We start from the raw sequence: 20,431 nt of genomic DNA, 5'->3' as shown, positions 1-20,431 counted from the left end.
AAGCTCCAGTGCGGGCTGTGGTCCATCCGAACCACCGCCACCAAGCCAACAGGCGAGACTCCATTCTTCCTCGTCTACAGAGCTGAAGCGGTCCTTCCTCACGAGGTGAAGCATCGCTCCGCACGGGTCCTAGCGTTTGATGAAACGCAGCAGGACGCCATGCGGGGGATGGATCTCGTGCTGGGGGAGGAACACCGTCGCGAAGCCGCATTGAGGGCGGCAAGGTACCAACAAGCGCTGCGGCGATACCACTGCCGCAACATCCGCTCCAGGACGCTCGAGGTGGGCGACCTCGTCCTGAGGCGGGTCCTCTCCAGGGAAGGGCTGCACAAGCTTTCGCCCATGTGGGAGGGCCCGTTCAGGGTCGTCCATGTCTCCAGGCCGGGTGCAGCGCTCCTGGAGATGCAGGACGGGATACCCATCCAGAACGCCTGGAACATCCAGCACCTCCAGAAGTTCTATCCATGAAGCAAGGCCCAGAGCCTGAGAAGAAAGGCCCAGAGCCTGTGAAGAAGGCCCGGTGCCTGTGAAGAATCGCCGCCCGTGACACTCTCACGTAATAATGAGTGGGGCTGTACACGCCCCGGAGTCTCAGGAGCGCCGGCCTCAGGCCCTGGGGCTCCCTCCCATGCCTAGTGGACAGCACTTAGCTCCGCGCTGGTGAGAAGACTTGAAGACTAGATTAGGTGCCGGACGCGGCTTTTCATTTGCTTTCCGTAGTTGGCTCGCTTTTCCATAATCAAAGTTTGCCTTTGGCGTTCCTTGCTGATTTGATTCCCTCGCCTCTCACTGCATTTTTTCCGGCTCGAATTTGCTCGTGTTCTCTCTCTCGCATGCCTCGCGAGGGGGCTAGGCAGGTGCCCTCACGAGCATTTTTTCTCCTTTCTGCCTTCTCGCGAGCCACCCTCGTTCGAGCCCAAAAGCTGGCGCACCTCTCCTAGTCCGTGCCCCTCGGGTACCGTGATACGAGGCGCCAGGTCAGGGCTAGGATGAACGGCAAATCTTTTAACGCACTTCCTAACGAGTTTTTCGCAGCTCCTGAGCGAATGCAGGCCGCCAAGGCAAGATGGATGCGAGGAAATAAACGCCTCGCGAGGAAGAGGGCGTCCTGAGTATACCAGGTTAAGTTATCTTTGCGCAAAATAACGACACAGCACGAGAACAACACGCATAATGTTATAACCGAGGAACCATAGTTCGATACACGCCCCCCTGGGCCCATACTGGTTTCATTCTTGATGCAGGAAAAGAGTAAAACAAAAGTAGTGTTGCAGCGATCCGCGAAGACAGGCACCTAGCACTACCCCGAGCCTAGCCAGATCCTTCCTCACGCTTCACGGAGGTGCGGCGACGAGACGACCCACTGCCGCCTTCAAAACGGGCGCGGCGCCGCGGCGGCTGGTCATTGCCGCCACTGCTGGAGCTATTGCCGGAGGAAGAGCCGCCGTAGCTGGACGAGACACGGTCGCCGCCGAGGGCGGGCTCGCCCTCGTCCTTGTCGCGACCGTCCCCAAGGCTGAGTACCTCCTCACCGTCGTTCGCCTCGGGGCAGCACCCGGCGCGACGACCATCTTCCCCAAACACCCTCACATAGAGGGTTGATCCACCATCGTACCTGAAGTGGAGGGTGCACCACCTGCCCAGGCCGCGCGCACGGGCGAATGTCTGCCAGCCGCGGGCCAGGGCTATGTTGCCCACGGCGGAAGTCTCGACTGCAACCCAAGAGGCCTTGCTGCAGCAGCCATCCGCCTGCAGCCAGAGTCCGCCTGGACCAGAGGCCGGCAGTTCGCCGGCGAAGAAGCGTGGAAGTTGGAGCCAGTTGCTGGCCGGGTTCTCCGACCAGACGATAAACTCTGGCGACACCTCCGCCGTGTGGAAGCGCGGACGAGGAGGCCGCGCCACCATAGCATGCCTCCCCTCATCAACTGGACCGCCATGGCTGGGATGACCCACTCCGCGTGCCGTGGCGCCGCCTCGACAATGGGCCACGGCGGGGGTCGTGGCATGCTTGCGCGGGCGGCCGCGGCCGCGCTTGAGCGCCGGGGAGACGGGTCCCTCGCGAGGAGCCTTCCCCTTCTCGGTGGCGGAGAACTTCCTTCGTGGTGCCATGGGTGTCACTGCAAGTGATGGAGCGAGGAGGAAGGAGCAAGCAAGGAAGGAAGAGATGGGCAACGGGGGCTCCGCCCCCCTCCCCATTTATAGCAACAGAAGGCCAACCGGCGTCTCCCACGATCGCAGGTAATGATGGTTTTCCTTGCATGTCGCAGGGACTTGTCAAGTCATGCAGTTGCCGAGGCGGCGTGGGGAAGCAGAGGCGCCCACGTCCAATCAACTGCCACGCGTCAACCGAGGCTACAGGCTTTCGGGGCCCGTGGTGCTCCGAATTTGACCCTTGGCTTCGCCGCGAAGCCAAGCCTGAGCGCACCTTGGGCCCGGGGGCTACTGTCGGTGTTCTGGGAACGGGGGTCCCCAGACTTGCCTGCCTGCGGCCCACAGCGTTTCTAAGCCAGCAGGCCGTACGGCCCATCTTCATCAACAAGGCATCCAAGACCCTCGCGAGGGTCCAAGCCTCGCGAGGCGGACAACGCAAGACCTCCTCTGGAGTAGCCTAGCCAGGCAGGCTCACGAAGCGGAGATATCAAGGCGGGGCAAACCTCACGAGGCTCTCGTGACGTGAGCCATGACGAACGACACCAGGCGGGCGCCCGCGCGTGCAGCGTCCTTATTTCCTCTTTAGTGCTAAGGAGGCCAGCGCAGGCGAGGAGTACCGAGGCATCAGGCAAAGGTTGCTATATTGGTGCAACGAAACCAAGACCAGCAGGATGGCAAGACGGAGGTCAACATGGAGCCCAAGGCAGCGTCACCACCAGAGCTTTTCGCAGGCGAAGACCGCTTTTGTCAGGATAGCTTGTACTAGATGTCCCCCTTCAAATTTGCCCGCCGTTATTGGCTCCCTTCCCGCTCGATATTTGGGAAGAGGACCAGGGCCTCTATAAATAAGACTAGCCACCACAGTAGTAGGCATCTCATCGGATCCAGAGATACACACAAGTCCGCAAGCACAAGAACACCTCAACCTCAGGAGGCTGTTCTTCCCTTGTACTGTTCATCATCAGCCCTAGAGGCAATCCACCACCACCACACTGGAGTAGGGTATTACACCACAACGGTGGCCCGAACTAGTATAAACCTCGTGTCTTTCTGTGTTGCGAGTTCGTCGAGTTCGTCCGCGGGATCTTAGCGAGCTAGGGCGTAGATCGGTAGGAGGGAAAGACTTCGCGCGCACCCTAGTGTTCGAACCTTACGGGTTTGCCGGAACCCCACATCCGACACACGGGCCAACAGTTGTATGGGGTTGCCATCTGACCAAACACACTGAACCCATCTGTGCTGACGGCGACTCGAGGATGCCTTGGATCTGCCGTTTTTTCCTTATGTAATGCATCGAAGCGCTTCCACGCTTCACCATCCGATGTGTGCACCATAATCACATTCCCATCTGCATCTAGTTTGGTTCTTTTGCCCGTTTTGTGCCATGTCATCTGTTTGGCCGTCTCTTCGACCATGAAAAGACGTTGAAGTCTTGGTACGATTGGCATATACTGAAGAACATTAATGGGTATTTTGGTCTGCTTCTTCTCACCCATACCGTTGTCTACCACAACATACCTGGAAGAATTGCAAATGGGACAATAGTTCAAGTCCTCATACTGAAGCCTAAATAAGACACATCCTTTCTCACAGGCATGTATCTTCTCATAGGGCATCTTAAGAGCATGGAGGATTTTTTCTGACTGGTACAGGTTTGGAGGTAGCACATGGCCTTTGGGTAGAAATCGTCCGAATATTGTCATCATAGCGTCGTAGCATTCTCTGCCCAAGTTGAATTGAGCCTTCAAAGCCATTATTTGTGAGATGGCATCCAGCTGACAAAGCTCAGTGTGCTTGTGGAGAGGACGTTTTGAGGACTCCAACATTTCAGTGAAGGCCTTTGCAGATTCGTCCATCTCCTCGCCCGAGTCCCGAGCATCGTCAAAGTCTTGCACCATGTCTGCGGTCCCGATACCATGCTCGTCGGTGCGACGACGAACCACTCGGCTCTGGCACGTTGGGCAGACTCACCATGTAATGTCCAGACCGTGTAACCAGCCGTAAAACCAAACTTCTGCAGGTCTTTACTCATTTCAAGCTCGTCCCTCTTTTTATAGTTGTTGCAACGGGCACAGGGGCACCAGCTTAATTCCTGGCCATTTGCAAATGCGGCTCTAACAAACCCCTTGGTTTTTGTTAACCATTCCTCGGTCCAAACTTTCTGACTAGTGCAACCGGTGTACATCCATGCACGATCACTCATATTGACTTCCTACTGGACACGCAAGAAATATATACATAATTAAGCAAACCATATCCATCAGTTAATGGAGTTTGTCAGTTTTATTACGTCCATGCAACCTACACGCTAATAGGTAAAGATAGGTCATAATCCCACCCGAGTATGTGTAGATTGGGTTCGTTTTCCCATGCTCTGCTCCGGATCCGACGCAAAATTTCGGCAGCACCTCCCTAATGTTCTCCTGATACACGTCTCGGCAATAAGCAGAGAGGATGTGTACCCGGAGAACAACAGGGAGGCACTGACAAAATTCTACATCGGATCCGGAGCAGAGCATATGGGAAAACGAACCCAATCTATACATACTCAGGCTGTCCATGGATAACGTTGGACAATTCGAAAGAATCACGATTATAAATATGCAAATACATGCATATTTATAGATGTAACCCTTTCAAACGGGAGACGCATAGTGGTTACGCATACTGATGATTGACACCTATAGCTAGCAAGTTTCATCGGAAGATGTCATTTGTGCTCACCAACGAACGCATGGGCGGAGCTCGTCGAACACTAGACCCTCGCAGCGACGAAATAACTGCACATTTAAATCCAAAGATGAGTTACATAGCAATTTTGTTTCTTCTGTCGACCTAACTAAATATTGACAACAGGACGAGCGGGTTAGGGGGTCCTTGGCGTCGACGGAATCCTAAATAGCAAGTATCATCGGTGCGAGATACATGTGGCGCTCGGTGTTGAACACTAGATCCACATTCCACAAGTGAAGCCGGCACCCGGCGTCCCGCGACAATAGTTCTGGTGGCCGATGACGGTCGAACACCATCACGAATTTGTCTGGCAGCCTCTGCGATGAGGATTAAAGCCGAGTTTTGAAATTTCAAACAACCAAACCGACTTGAGTCAGTTTGGGTGTTTCAAGTTTCAACACTTGCCTTTTAATCGTCATTGCAGTGGCTGCCAGAAAAATTCGCGATGGTGTTCGACCGCCATCGACGCCGAGAACAGTTGCTTTGGGACGCCGGACGTCAGCGTCACTTGTGGTACGTGGATGTAGTGTTCGACACCGACGGCCACATGTATCTCGCACCGACGATACTTGCTATTTAGGGTTCCATCAACACCGAGGAACCCCCTAATTAACCCGCTCGTCCCCGGGCGCCCCCTTTTCCTACTTCTATTTTCCATCTTCAACTTCTACTTCTTTTTTTCATCTTCTTCTTCTACTACTTATTGTTCTTTTTTCTTCTTCTTCTTCCTCTTCTTCTTTTTCTTTTTCTTTCATCTTTCTTGATTATTCTTAAAAAAAGAAAAAAAACCTAACAAAACTATAAACTAAATGTAACCTAAAATAAACTAAATTAACCTAAACTAACCTAAATAACCTAAACTAACCTAAACAAAACTAACCTAATTAACCTAAACTAAACAAACATAAACTAAATCTAAAAAAATAGAAGAAGAAAAATCACCACGATGAGGGGCAGGGTGGCGGCGGGGCGGGGCCGGGCGGTGCGGTGCGGCCGGGCGGCGGCGGCTCGGGACGGGGGCGGCCGGGGTGGTGTGGGGCGGCCGGCGACTCGGGACGGGGGCGGCGCGGCCAGGCGGGCAGGGCGGCGCGGGCGGCGGCGGTGGCTCGGCTGGGCAGGGCGGGCAGCGCGGGCTCAGGCACGGGGCCGGGGTGGCGCGGCATGGGGCGGGCGGGGCGGCCTGCGACGGGGGTGGCGCGGGGCGGCGGCGGTGCGGGGTGGCCGGCGACGGGGGTGGCGCGGGGCGGGGTGGCCGGCGGCGGGGGTGGCACGGGGCGGCCTGCGACGGGGGTGGCGGCGCGGGTTAGGGGCGGTGGCAGGGGTGAGGGGTGGCGGCGGCTCGGGCAGGGGACGGACAGATCAGAGGGGGGGGCGCGGGCGTGGCCCCTTTTCTGCTAGCTAGTAGGGCACACCTCTTTGCCGTCTACGAGTGGACGGCAAACAGCGTACCTAGTGGGGTGGGGCCGGGGGGAAACGGACGACCTAACAGCCATTTTCATTGCTGTCCGCTGGCTGATGGCAAAGAACTTTTGCCGTCCGCCAGCAGACGGCAAAGAAAATGGCCGTTAGGTCATCCTCATAAGCCCACCACCCATCCTCTTTGCCGTCAGCTAGCAGACGGCAAAGCATCTTTGCCATCAGCTAGCGGATGGCAAAGATATGCTGATGGCAAAGCCTTCCGTTGCCGTCCGCTACCTCTTTGTCGTCCGTTTTCCGGTGGCTGATGGCAAAGCCTTTCTTTGTTGTCCGCTAGCTGAGAGCAAAGAGTCGGCAGATGGCAAAGAAGCTGATTCCAGTAGTGAATAACCCGTTAACAGCCCGGACCAATGGGGATTACCCACCTGTAAAATTCGCAATGGCCAGAGGAACCACGTGTCGGCTGACCATTGGGACAGATGTCATCCACTCATTGGACCGAAGGCGCCTACGATACGTCGACACATGGCACGGCCCAACAGAGGCCCATTCCTGTGAAAAGGTCGGCCTGTTTTACTTGGTAAAAAGGTAGCGGGCCGGCCCATGGAAAGCCTGCTAACGGACTGTTCGCATATAGCCCATTTACAGCCCGCTAACTCATGGCCCGTTACGGCCTATCTGAATTAGGCCCGGTAGCGTCATCTGGGCCGTCCAATATGATTCTAGCCCGTTTGTAACTTCCGGCCCATATATGGCCTATGACGCCTTTCGGCCCATATGAGGCCATTTGTAACTGTTGGCCCATTAACGGCCCGTGGTGAAACTGGCCCGTAATGAACAGTGTATCGCTTTATACCCATTAACAGCCCATTATTACATTGGGTCATTTACAGCTCGTGTTATCTTTCGGCCTTCTCAGGGCCCATTTATTCTTGGGCCCATTTCCAGCATTCAGTTACTTACAACTTGTTACTGGCCTTTTCTGCTTGTGGGCCAAATTCAGCCCGTGGTTATAGTTGGCCCGTTTGTGGCCCATTAATCCGTTGGGCCATTTTCATAGCGTCATCCAATATGGCCGATTAACGATGGCCCATTATGGTCGGCCCATGAACGGACGATTCCAACTCTAGCCCGTTTACGGCCCATAATGCGGTCCGTTATTGGCCCATGTTTGGCCAATCGATCATACGGCCCATAGAAGTCCCATTGTTTCTACGGCCCGTAGGAGGCCCAGGGTCATTACAGTAAATATGTAGCCCATGGTTATTGTGGCCTAGTTTTAAAAAATAGGTTATTGCGGCCACTAGCAAACCGCGAAAAAAGAACTACACTTACTACAAGCAAACAAATAAACAAGACAACAAGGAAATAAATAAGCAAGCAACTTACGCTAGGCTATCACGGCTATTACACATATTACATCCACTGGGCATCAAAGTTAGCCACCAGTGCAAATATAGGGAACAAAGCAACATATCACATACAGTGGTTGTCAAAGTTGGCGACCAGTGCAAATAAACGCCGCAGCAAAACAAGTCCAGAACTTAAACCACTTCAGAAGAGCTCAAGAAACAATATCCTGGGTACCCATAATGTTGGCAAGATGCTTAGCAAGCTTATTAACTTTCTCTTGTTTGGCGCTTAAATCCTCCAACGCTTGCTGTTGCACCAGAAAGTATGCATCTGAATTCTGCAGGGACTTCCTCAGTCCTTCGGCTTCTTGCTGCAGCACAGCTCACTGATGCCTTTCAACTTGTAGCTGCGACTGAAGAAGCCGAAGTGATTCAGGCAGCGAGTTCGAAGAGCATGTGCTAGCGGTACTGGCCAGTAACTCGAACACTACATCAACGCAGGACTGTGGGGTTGTCTCACTGTCTACAAGATCATTTTTATCACCTTTCTTGGAGACCAACAGGGTTGTCTCACTATCTTGAACCTTATCTGCATTACTTTCTCTACCATTGCATAGTGGGGTGCTCTTCTCCAATATTCTGTTCGCATTCTACAAGAGAAACAAGAAGACACATCACAGGTTTAGCATGTAGTATACGAAACTCATTTTGGTAAACCGTTCAGTAGTAAGGTGGACAGGATAACAGCATGAAACAAACTCTATGTACTATGGTCACTGTATTGTCCATATCATCCTAGTTTATGTTGCCAAATCAAGATAGAGACACATTTCTAATCATATATTTTTAAGACATGGCAGCATAGACAAAATATAAGTGTGAGAAACTACACAGCACTGGCAACACTTGTAATGTGCATCACATGAGAACATAACTGTTTATACAACTGAAACTGAAATCAAGATAGAGCAAGAAGTTAGAACAGCAATCCATTTATAGAAATATGTTTAGAACATACCTGTTGCACCAATAGAGTTTCAATTGGATCCTTCAAATTCGAAAGTAGTTGGTATTAGTAAATACAGTGATGCAACAGCAAAGGAGTAGGGACCATAGCTACAGAATCTGACCTGAGAACGGTTGCTCTTCTGCTTTAAACATGGATTTTGGGTTCGTTGTGGTGGTCTTCGTGCTTTGGGCACTGCAGTTGCTTTACAAACCGCTCATGTGGGGGTACTCTATGGTGGACATGGTGCTGTGTCAACTAGAAGTGGGTTACTATCCACTGGGGTTGGGGTTAGATGCGTTGTAGCTGGTTCTCTGTCCAACGTTGTAAGTGTGCAATATGGAAGAGTCTCGATTATTTGTGGTGGGGCTAGTTTGTGGGCCAGTACAACCATGGTTCTATCTGCATCGATGGGTAGCACCGTCTTTTGTGAAGAACGGGCTTTTGCTCCCTTAGGTACTGCCATCACCCCCTCCAATTCAAATGGCTGATAAACAAGAAAAGAAATTGAACATACAGACATTGTATGATAGACAGATGTGGTAATTCACATATATGTTGTCTAACCCAACAGGACAACATGACACAATTTCACATATATGATGGCTAACTAAATTGGATAGCATGACATAGTTTCAGATATATGATGGATAACTTAACAGGATATAATGGCATAATTCAACATATGATGAGTATCTAAAATAGGTTGGGATGAAATAATTAACATACATGTTGTCTAAGTATACAAGATGGCATTATATAATTGACATAATTGATTCATATACTAAGCAACTGGCACTCGCATGTATGATCTCTAAACTAAGTAGGTGGAATTGAATATTGTGCATATGATGTCTAAACTAAGCAATGCAAGACACCATATGCATGATATGAGAAATATAAACATTGCAAATTAGAGCACACACCTCAGGTGGGATATAGGACTGGTCATCTGTCTCTGAATCCTCCTCTCAAGAGCTACCTGTAACCATCAAGATATATGCTTCAACAGGTACCATTGCCTGCTCCGTAGACCTTGTTTTCACTCCTAATATTTGCATAACCGGCTCAAATGGCTGATACACATGAAGAGTAGTTCAATATACATAGATTGTCGACAGATGGAATAGGTAATGGAAAAAAAGGATGGCATGAGATAATTCACATATATGATGCCTGGCTACATGGCGGTGCATAATTCACATATATGATAACTTGCCGAAAAACATGGCATTGCATAATTCACATATCTGATATAGAAAGTAAACAGGAGGCATTTACACAAAGCATGTCTAATCTAAGCAGATGGCATGGCAATGCAAGACACCATATGCATGATATGAGCAATATAACCCTGCCAAGTTAGAGAATGCACCTCGATCGGGGGGGGGGGGGAATACGACCGGTCATCTGTCTCTGAATCCTCCTTTGAGGAGCTATCTATAAGCAGCAAGAAATCTGCATCGTCAGGTAGCACTGACTTTTTAGAAGACCTTGTTTTCACTCCAGATTTTCCCATGACCAACTCAAATGGCTAATGCACATGAAGAGTAGATGAATGTATAACATTGTTGAAAATGGAATACATTATGAAAAGAAATATGGCACGATACAATTCACATATATGATGACTCGCTAAACAGGATGGCATTGCATGATTCACGTATATGATGCCTGGCTAAAGAAGATGGCATTGCATAATTCCCATATACTCCCTCCATTCCTAAATATTTGTCTTTTTGGAGATTTCAAAAGGACTACCACATACGGATGTATATAGACATATTTTAGAGTGTAGATTCACTCATTTTGCTCCGTATGTAGTGACTTGTTGAAATCTCTAAAAAGAAAAATATTTCGGAATGGTGGGAGTATGATATAGAAACCAAACAGGTGGCATTCACACAAAGAAAATCTAAACTAAGCTGATGACATATAAGATGTATAATGTAAGCAATGTGAGGCACCATATGCATGATATGACCAACATCAGCATGCCACATTAGAGCAAACACCTTAGGGGGTAAATAGGAGTGGTCGGCTCCCTCTGAATCCCCCTCTGAACAGTTATCTTCCTCTGGAATACAATCTGGAATTGCGGGAGGGGGCGCACTTCGCCCACCATGGAGCAACGTCTACATGACATTATATTCCCACGCAATGGTCTTCTCTTTTTCTCTACATGTTTAGTACGACTGTGTACAATAACTGACATGCATAATAAAAAAACATAGTTAGATTATGTAAGGCCTAAGGGGTGCATGCAGAAATCAAGACTGATGGTAGCAAACGAGTGGATCGATCCAAAACTAATGATAGCAGGTAGATTATAGCTTCAGTTTAAAAAGATAGATGATGGATCATCTACTGTTTGTTGCCCACCCAACATGAACCACATAGAAGACCCAGATGAACCAGATAGTAGAGAGATACTATTTGTTGATGCCTCGATATGCACCCCACAGGCATTTTAAAACTCAAGTTTGAACATTAGTTTGGACCTGACTCGGAGTCTAAGAGGTGAACATGATGATAAAGTAGAAGGTAATAAAAACTGATGTATAACGTAAGCAGACACGAAAGAGTGCGACCTCTCTTCCGGAATTGTGTAGTCCTCAGGTGCATCTGCTAAGTAGATGATGGTAATGCAATTGCGTGGCTGCCGGCAATGGGGAAGATGATCTGAGGCGGCGAAAGAAAGTCTGCATGGGGAATATCTGCTGCAGTGAATGCTTCCGTCGATGGTGCACCTCAGGTGGGGTGGATGACGGCACGGCAGGAGTAGGACATAACGCATAGAGTTTTCTTTGACACCTATCTGAAAATGAAGTAAATCTGTAAGGGCTCCTTAGAATTGGAGGATTCTGTAAACACAGGGATAGGAAAAACACAGGAATAGGATAGGAATGCACGTGCAAAATAGAGCATTTGCAAACATAGGATTTCTATCAACCTGGGTGTTTGGTTCACATGAAACATGGTCAAATTAAAGTCAAACCACGTGAAAATGAAAAAAACAAGAATCTTATTATGCCAGTAATGCAATTAGTCATGTTCATCATGCATATTAATTTGAAAAGGACGTCCAAGTGGATATTAAAATTCCAATGTTTTTCTTTGAAAGAGACACCGAAGGAAAAAATCCTCCAGTTTTGCTTTGCTCCATTCCTTCTAACCACATGCATGAATAATAGTACCATAGTAAAGTTTCCAATTTCTATGTTTTCCTTTACTTTTTGTTTGAACCGGTGGCTGCAGTCTTCAACAGGCTGAAGCCTACCCTCAAAATATTTTGTGAGCTTAGATTTGGTCCACATTAGTATCATATAATGGCTATCTTGCTAAACTAATTAAAATTGTGGTTCAAAATAGCATTTAGTTTTCTCCCTGTTAACTTTGTGACCCAGATTCATTTATTTCTAGATTTGCAACTGCTTTGAACCAAAGGATCCCTGAGGGATCGACATGAATGCAGAGTAACAAAGTGATGCGACGAGTGTACAACCTCTTTGGCATAGCCTTGTCGACCTCTCCATCATTGGCTTGGACGTGGAGGATGGTGATGCTGGTGTGACTGTCGGAGGCGGGGAAGAAGATCTGAGGCCTCTAGAAACAACGCCGAGGGTACTGCTCCGCTGTGATGGACGGTTCCGTCATTGGAGCAGCTCCGGTGAGGTGTACGGCGTCGAGGCTGAAGCAGGACAAGACAGGCAGCGTTAACCTGAAGTGGGACTCTAATATCATCTACAATAGATGATGTAAAATACATCACCAAAAAGTGCTAGATGTAAAATGCATCAGCCGCGCCACAGCCGCTCCGATAGATGTCGTAAATACTGTTCACTCTGAACTTAACTGAAGGAACTGAACTTTACAGTCGAAACTAAATTTTATTGTTGAAACTGATTGAAGTAGTAGCAAAGCATTGCAATAGAAGTTTAGGGCATTCAAGCACTAGTAGCAGAGAAGCAATGATCTAAATCAGCAGACGGTCGAGCAGGGAACTCACTAGCAGAGAGCAACTCGTGCAGCAGCACCGCGAGCGAGTGCTAAAGCAGCAACTCCTGTATCTGTCGGAGGTCATGTAGTGGCAGGAGCACGAGCAAGAGCAAGAGCAGAGCAGCAACATGAACGAGAGCATGAGCGGAGCAGCAGCGCGATCGACAGCAATAGCAGAGCAGCAGCATGAACAAAAGCAAGAGCAGTGCAGCAGCGCGACCGACGACAAGAACATAGCCGCAGCGCGAGCGAGAGCCGGAGCAGTAGTAGCAGCAGCAGCAGCAGCGCGAGCGAGAGTCGAAACAACAGTAGCTAGTGTCGGTGTGGAAGTCACCGCCGAGGAAGCAACGACACGGGGGAGAGACGCCGTGGATGAAGTGGCCGGTGACGGCGCCGTCGATGGAGACCCGCCATGGCTGCTCGGTATCGAACATCGGCAGCCCCGTGAGATCGAATAAAAGATAAAATGCAGCGGTGAGTGCAGAACCTCCTTGGTGGCGCCGAAGAGGCCTCGACTTGATCAGAGGAATTGGTGAGGGTGCTGCAGGGCGGCTCCTTGGAGCTGGAGGATGGAGCGGGTGATCCGGCGGGACGATGAGATCAACGACGGATCCTCACCCGGTGCGATGGATGAGGGACAGCGAGCTGTTATCGTGGACGACATCGTCGGGGAAGAGTCTCCAGCTGGGCGGCAGTCTGGAGGCCGACGGAGGAGCATGGGGTTTCGCGGGTTTTGGCGGCCTTAGTGTACGAATGGGGGGGCGAAGCGAAAGGTAGGGGAGCCATGACTTAGGGACACGCTTGTCTGAAATCTAGGGTAAGTTACCAACGTACCCCCACCGGTTTTGACCACGCGACGTCGAGGCGGCATTTCCGGTTGAGGGTTAGAAGGGGGATTTCGCGTGTCTGGGTTGCGGGACCGATTTTAGATGAGGAGGGAGTTTTCGCGCACATCGAAATTTTAGGATAACAAGGTGTGGCGCGGGTTGAAGAGACGGGAGTTTCACAGCAGAAAAGACAAAAGATACTCGAGCTTGAAAATTTTGGGATAACAATGCGCGGATTCCATGTTCGGCATAACAAACTTAACGTGTACAAAAAAACAATTCATACAAGACACAAGAGAGTCATGTCCCCTTTTACTATATTGTTGTAAATGCCATTGAAAATACTACAAGAAAAATGTAAAATAAAATTGGGAGAACAAGATTACCGTGTACAGTACCAAATCAAATCGCACTTCCCTCAACAACAACAAACAACAAATCAATTCCCACCACAAGAAAGATTCATGTCCCTTTTTATATGATTACAAATGCCAGGATCTTGAATTTCAATTTTTGAATCCACGTTATGTTGAATTCGAATATATCATTAGGTGACCTTGCAGTTTATAATGGATGTAGTCCTACATTTTGATCTTCCATCTTATATGAACAGTTTATTCCACCCTATGAATATATATACTGTCGTCCACCATATGGACTAAATTTGAATCAATTTTCCTTATTTGAATACGATTGTTGTCAAGTTATACCATCATTTAAATATTATCTTGATAACAGACAACATGCATATAGCAGTAATCATATTTCACTATGAACTACATGTACCATACGATCTCCAATTCAAATATGTGTATCCATTTTATGTTGAATTCAAATCACAGTACATTGGTCTAGGTAGCGAGATGTTCCGGATAATCTAAACCTTGTTTTCATATGTATAAGTTTTGGCTGAATTGGGACAAGTTTTGGTATAAGCTTCTTGCAAACCAGAGATTCTCTCAACAAGCCTCGTGGTTCCGAGAGGGAACGTGTCACCTTTGTGTGCAAAATGATATACGCTGCCTCCCCCCTAATTTTCTTTATAGAGGCAACATAGGACTATATGAGTGACCTGTTAAATTTTGGAATGATTCCGGGTTCGTTAGGCCTTTTTTATATACTAGCAAAACATGCCCGTGCGTTGCAACGGGAGGAAAAAAAGCATCTTTCATACACACATCCGACAACATTAGCAAACAATATTCTTAAAAAATATTTATTGGCACAATTTCAAACAATATGAAAAATCAAATTTAAGCCACTGGTTTACATAAATTAGTATCAACAGTTTAATGTGCATCATCGTATAGGGGTTGGTAGTGCACTGTGCAAAACAGGGAAGATGATTATGTACCTGTTTTAACCTTTAGGATATGGTAGTTGATAGGAATCAACATCCCCTATAGTGCCAATAATAGATTATGTGAGAGCATCAAACTGTCATATCTACTAATTTTGAATATGGTAGAGAACATATATAATAGACATTTAAATGCCCACATAGGGAAGATATTAATTAAGTTTACATTTTGTTATATTTTGGAATTATTCCGGGTTCGTTTGGCCTTTTTATATATTAAATGAGTTTCTGGACATTTAATGTGCATAATTCAAATTTGAACTGCAAGCACATGCTCTAGTGCACCAAAGTTGGTTGAAAATCACATGTGTGTCCTTGGGTGAATTTCTAGGTACCATGCAAGAAATGGGAATGAAATTCAAACATCTCAGCATCGTGACTCGGCCGAGAACATTGAGAAACTTGGTTTTTAAATTCCTGTAAATCCAAAACTCGCTTGGAAATCATGGAACTTGGCATGGCGTGATGTCATGGCACTAAAATGCCGTGGTAAAAAACTTGGCCGAATTTGAACAAGTTTTGGTAAAGCTTCTTGCAAACAAGAGCTTCTCTCAAGAAGGCTCGTGGTTCTGAGAGGGAACGTGTCACCTTTGTGTGTGAAGCGATATACGCTGCCCCCCCTTGATTTTCTTTAGACTGGCAACATAGAACTATATGAGTGTCGTGTTAAATTTTGGGATTAGTCCGGGTTCGTTTGGCCTTTTTAATACATTAATTGAGTTTATGGTCATTTAATGTGCATAATTAAATTTTGAACTACAAACACACGCTCCAGTGCACCAAAGTTGGTTGAAAAATAACATATGTGTCCTCGGGTGAATTTCTAGGTCCCATGCAAGAAATGAGAATGAAATTCAAACATCTGGGCATCGTGGCTCGGTCGAGAACATTGAGAAACTTGGTTTTAAAATTCTTGTAAATCCAAAACACGCCTGAAAATCATGAAACTTGGCATGGTGTCATGTCATGGTACTAACATGCCTTGGTAAATTTTTTGGCCGAATTGGAACAAATTTTGTCATAAGCTTCTTGCAAACCGGAGTTTCTCTCAACAAGGCTCGTGGTTCTGAGAGGGAACCTGTCACCTTTGTGTGCGAAACGGTATACGCTGTCCCCCTTGATTTCCTTTACAGAGGCAACATGGAACTGTCGTGTTAAATTTTGGAATTATTTCGGGTTCATTTGGCTTTTTATACATTAATTGAGTTTTTAGTCATTTAATGTGCATAATTCAAATTTGAACTACAAGCACATGCTCCGGTGCACCAAAGTTGGTTGAAAAATCACATGTGTGTCCTCGGATAAATTTCTAGGTCCCATGCAAGAAATGGGAATGAAATTCAAACATGTGGGCGTCGTGGCTCGGCCGGAAACATTGAGAAACTTGGTTTTTTAATTCCTGAAAATCCAAAACACACATGAAAATCATGAAAATTGGCTTGGTGTCATGACATGGCACCAACATGTTGTGGTAAATTTGCTGTCCGATTTGCGAAGGCGCACATATTAACAATCAACAAAGTCATTTAGGAACAAGTGTTGTCACGTTACAATCGGAAACACAAGTATTATTGGAACTATGGGTGTTCTACTTACCATTTACGTGCCGCCACGGGTCCCCTTTTTTAATTAGCTAGGAGGCTTCATGCAGGGTAGCTATTTGTGTATGGGAGGCGTGCGATTAGACCCCTGAGCGTGCTTATCGGGAGGAGAGCCATTTGACCTCCATCTACCGCCCACCTCTCTCCCAAGGTCTCCATTAATGGTGCCGGAGCCCCTGTTTAATGGTGTGGCTATGTCTCACTCGACTAAGATTTAAGAGAGGAAAAAGAAAATTTTGCACGGATCTTGATGTAAGATCCGACGGACCTATATAGCATCTACTGCGACTTATAGCAAGACTTATGAATATATAAGGACGACGAGAGTGGATTATAATTGTCTTAGATAATTAGGAAGATAATTAAAAAAGCCACATGCGGCTACGCCCAAAATACACAAGGGCAAAAGAAGAAGTAAGATGCATACAATGATCTGGCTCGCTGATCTCTACTTTCTTGATGCGCTGCAGGTCGCGGAGACTAGTTCTCGCGGCGAGTGGCGATGATCTCTTTCATCAGTTTCATGTCCTTAATACGCTGCTTGGCAGCATCCACTGATTCCTTCACCAGCCTTTCGCGCTCTATGAGGAGCATGGCATTCCCGTCCATAAGTTACTTGACGATGACACCCGTCCTCTTCAACAAGGCAGCGATCTCCTCCACCTGCTTCGCCCTTCCGGCGATCCTCGCCCTCAACAGGTCGCGCTCGGCCCGGAGCTTTGCATTGCCCTCCCATAGTTGCCGGATGACACCGTTAGCCTGTTCAAACGAGGCTTTCATGTCGTCCTACAACCTTGCCCAGCCGGAGATCTGATCCATCTGGCTATGGACGATCGCATGAATGCGCCTGTAAGAGTCGTCGCCTTCCCACGAGACATTTTCCCAGGCCGCCGCAGCGCGGGAGGTCATCTCTGCTGCATTCACGGCACGACGGGACATCTCTGCTGCTTCCGCGGCGCGGCCGGACCAGTATGCTGCATCGACGGCGCGGCTAGACCTCCGTGGTGCTTCGGCGATGCGGCGGGACCTCTGTGCTACTACTACTGCGCGGCGGGGCATGCCGGCTGCTTTCGCAGCGAGGCAGGACATCTCTCGTGCTTCCGCTTCCATGCTCGCCTCTCCCTATGGGTAATCTCTCGACCCAGAACTCATGCTGACCATGGCAGACGCAAGGGAACGATGCTGAATGACTTGTTTGTTTTTGTGGATGAGGAGTTGAGGAGGAATGTGCAGTCATCTTGACCTAGTAGTATTTATAACCGAGTACTAATACGCTCCTAAGTGGGAAATCGTTTAGGTTGTGATCGGTGTGAACAGGTTTGCAATTAAATATAGTGTGGTAGTGATTTGGAATGTGACGAGACACAAGCTCAAAATTTATTGACGGTTATAGTTTCTAAGTGCCGCACTATTCCCGGATGGAGTAACGTGGGCACGTGTTCTCGGTCGTGGTGTAGCAGTTTTGTAATATGCCATGGTACTTCTTTTTCTACTACTGTGTACATGGAATAACTGGCACCATCGGATACATATCTTACGGTTATTGGGGCGTTCGACGGGAATAGCCTCATGGCGAGCTATAGACTAGTCTTTTTTTCACACGCATTACATCGACACATATCATCTCTCTCCCTCTTTCCCACGCACACACCTAGTCTCTTGGGACTTCTCGCACGCACCATCTCTAGCTCCCTAGGTCGATGCCACCCACATACACTTGTACTCTGAGTTTAGTACGTTATACACGAAGGGAAGAGGTGCATGCACGCACTCATCCTCTCTCACACACGCATCTGTAGCTATGAATTGTAGTGTTCTCAACCATCCGATTGGCTCTATCATAGGTTCTTGTTGCTCCTTGGCCTTGAGATTTAGAAGTTTAAAACGCAGAGGCTAAGCTGGAGGTGCGAGGTTTTGGTTAATGTGCGGGCCGCACACGGCACCAACACGACACGAGCTTCGTCTGCCTGGTGCGTAGTCGGGTGAGTTGTCCGAGTATAGACACAATCAAGCCCTCCTTAGTATCTGCGCCTCCATTTATGCGCAGAGAAATTAGGATCGAAGGGAGTACTACTAATAGTAGTACTACATTGATGTGTCGCGTCAACTCGCACAAGTATACAACACTTCCTGAACAAACAAGCATATAAGCTACTTATACTTCTTACGCAAAGGATCTTTATATCTAACAGACACAAAATATCCGTTCGACTGCTGGAAATTACTTTAACTGCTGATCTGATGTCGAAGTAATCGTTGCATCGCCACCAAAACGCACCATCTCTTAAGCTAAAGTAGACCGAGCTAACCCCAATATTAGCATATTACTAAGATAAACAGAAGGCACTGTAGAATCATTTAGGAGGTGAGCTTGTCAATCTGAATGTGGAGGGACACCGTCCTCGACAACCAAGCCCCGGCCAGCAGCTTGGGCGGAACTGTGAAGAAGGTCAGCTCCTGCACGGCGACGTCGTCGGGATCCTTGCTGCTTGTCACCTCAATTTCCACCTTGACGGTGTCGGTCCTGCCTTTGGGCTCCCTCGGCGGGCCGTTCGAGCATAGCTTGGCCGTGTAGTGCAGCAATGGGGACGCCCCCGCTCTGATGCATATGACCGACACGGCGATAGGCGTGCCGATGTCGAGCACGCCGCTGACCAAGAAAAACGCGCGGCCGTCCTCCTCCGCGATCAGCAATAGCCATGGCTCCGACACTGGTACTTGCACTTGGAGCACCTTGTCGTACTGGATCCTGTGCACGGGCATGGGATGCACGGTGCTGATGTGGTGGGAGAGCGATGGCAGCGGGCCATCGTAGCCGCAGACGGCCACGGGGCATTTGCAGGGCGCGAGCGGACACACGCTCTGGTGATCGGTGAGCTTGTGGTAAGTGACGTAGAGCCCACAGCCTTCGTGCGGGCACTCCACCCTCACCGAGGAGAGGATGGCGTCCATCGCCATGTTCCACACGTCGAAGCTGTCGCCGCGCTCGCACTTCTAGCACTGTCGATGGTGCCCAGGGTGCTCGCCACGGCAGTCCGCGCAGGACAGGTGCCCTCCCTTGCACTGCACAAATCAATCGAACAGCACATCAATCAAGAAACCTGCATGTTGCTTGATCAGCCAAACGGACGAGGTGTATTTGAACCTCATACACTGGAGGCTGGGAGGGGCGGAGGCACAAGGGGCAGTGCAGCAAGCTGAGGTCCATAGAGACCATAGAGAGCTCCATCGTTGGGTCGTGTTCCGTCGGCATGATCTCGCCCTTTGTTCCATCAGCATGATCTCGCCCTCCTCATGCGCAACCATCTCTCGCTTTAGGGCCGGGGCATTACAAAGTTTTACTCTCGCATATTCATACGACTTCAAGGTGCATTAAATCAACACATGCAAGTATCAAAAGGAAAGTCACAGTGTGCATGCATGCATTTAATTAATGCATCGGTAAATGCAAATTATTGAAATATATTGAGTGCATTGCTTTGATGTGTCGCGTCCACTCGTACAACAAGGAGAAGTTTGATTACAACGCCCTCTCCCTTGCCCATGAGCGTGGTGGCTCGCGAGACTAGGAGAAGCTTTCGCTACACGCTCTCCCTCCCGCACGCAGTGGACATGCAGTCGTTCATTTGGTGTCAGATGGCCAGAAGCATATTGTTTACTCCACTGCAGTAGTACCATCATTGTTCGACTTCCCGAAGAGGAAAAGAGCCAAGCGCAACCCGGACGCTCGTGTGGCAGTTTCATGTGTAGGAGAGGTATAGTGACATAGTCTAGGATAGCGTGTATCGTGCCTCTAAGCTTAAAATCGTTGGAGTCAGCTCCATGCTATGAGGCCGTCTTGAAGCATTTTTTGATCAAAATAATCTTCTGGCCCTACCTGTCATCCTGGTCATTGTAGTTTGCACGCTCATCTAGTCAAGACAGTAATATATATTTTAATTTGTGGTGGGGTATATGTTAGAGGTTGCAGCAAATATATTGTACAA

Source organism: Aegilops tauschii, chromosome 6 (assembly GCF_002575655.3).
Source record: "Aegilops tauschii subsp. strangulata cultivar AL8/78 chromosome 6, Aet v6.0, whole genome shotgun sequence".
Classification (NCBI taxonomy): Eukaryota; Viridiplantae; Streptophyta; class Magnoliopsida; order Poales; family Poaceae; genus Aegilops; species Aegilops tauschii.
This window is presented reverse-complemented; position numbering follows the sequence as displayed.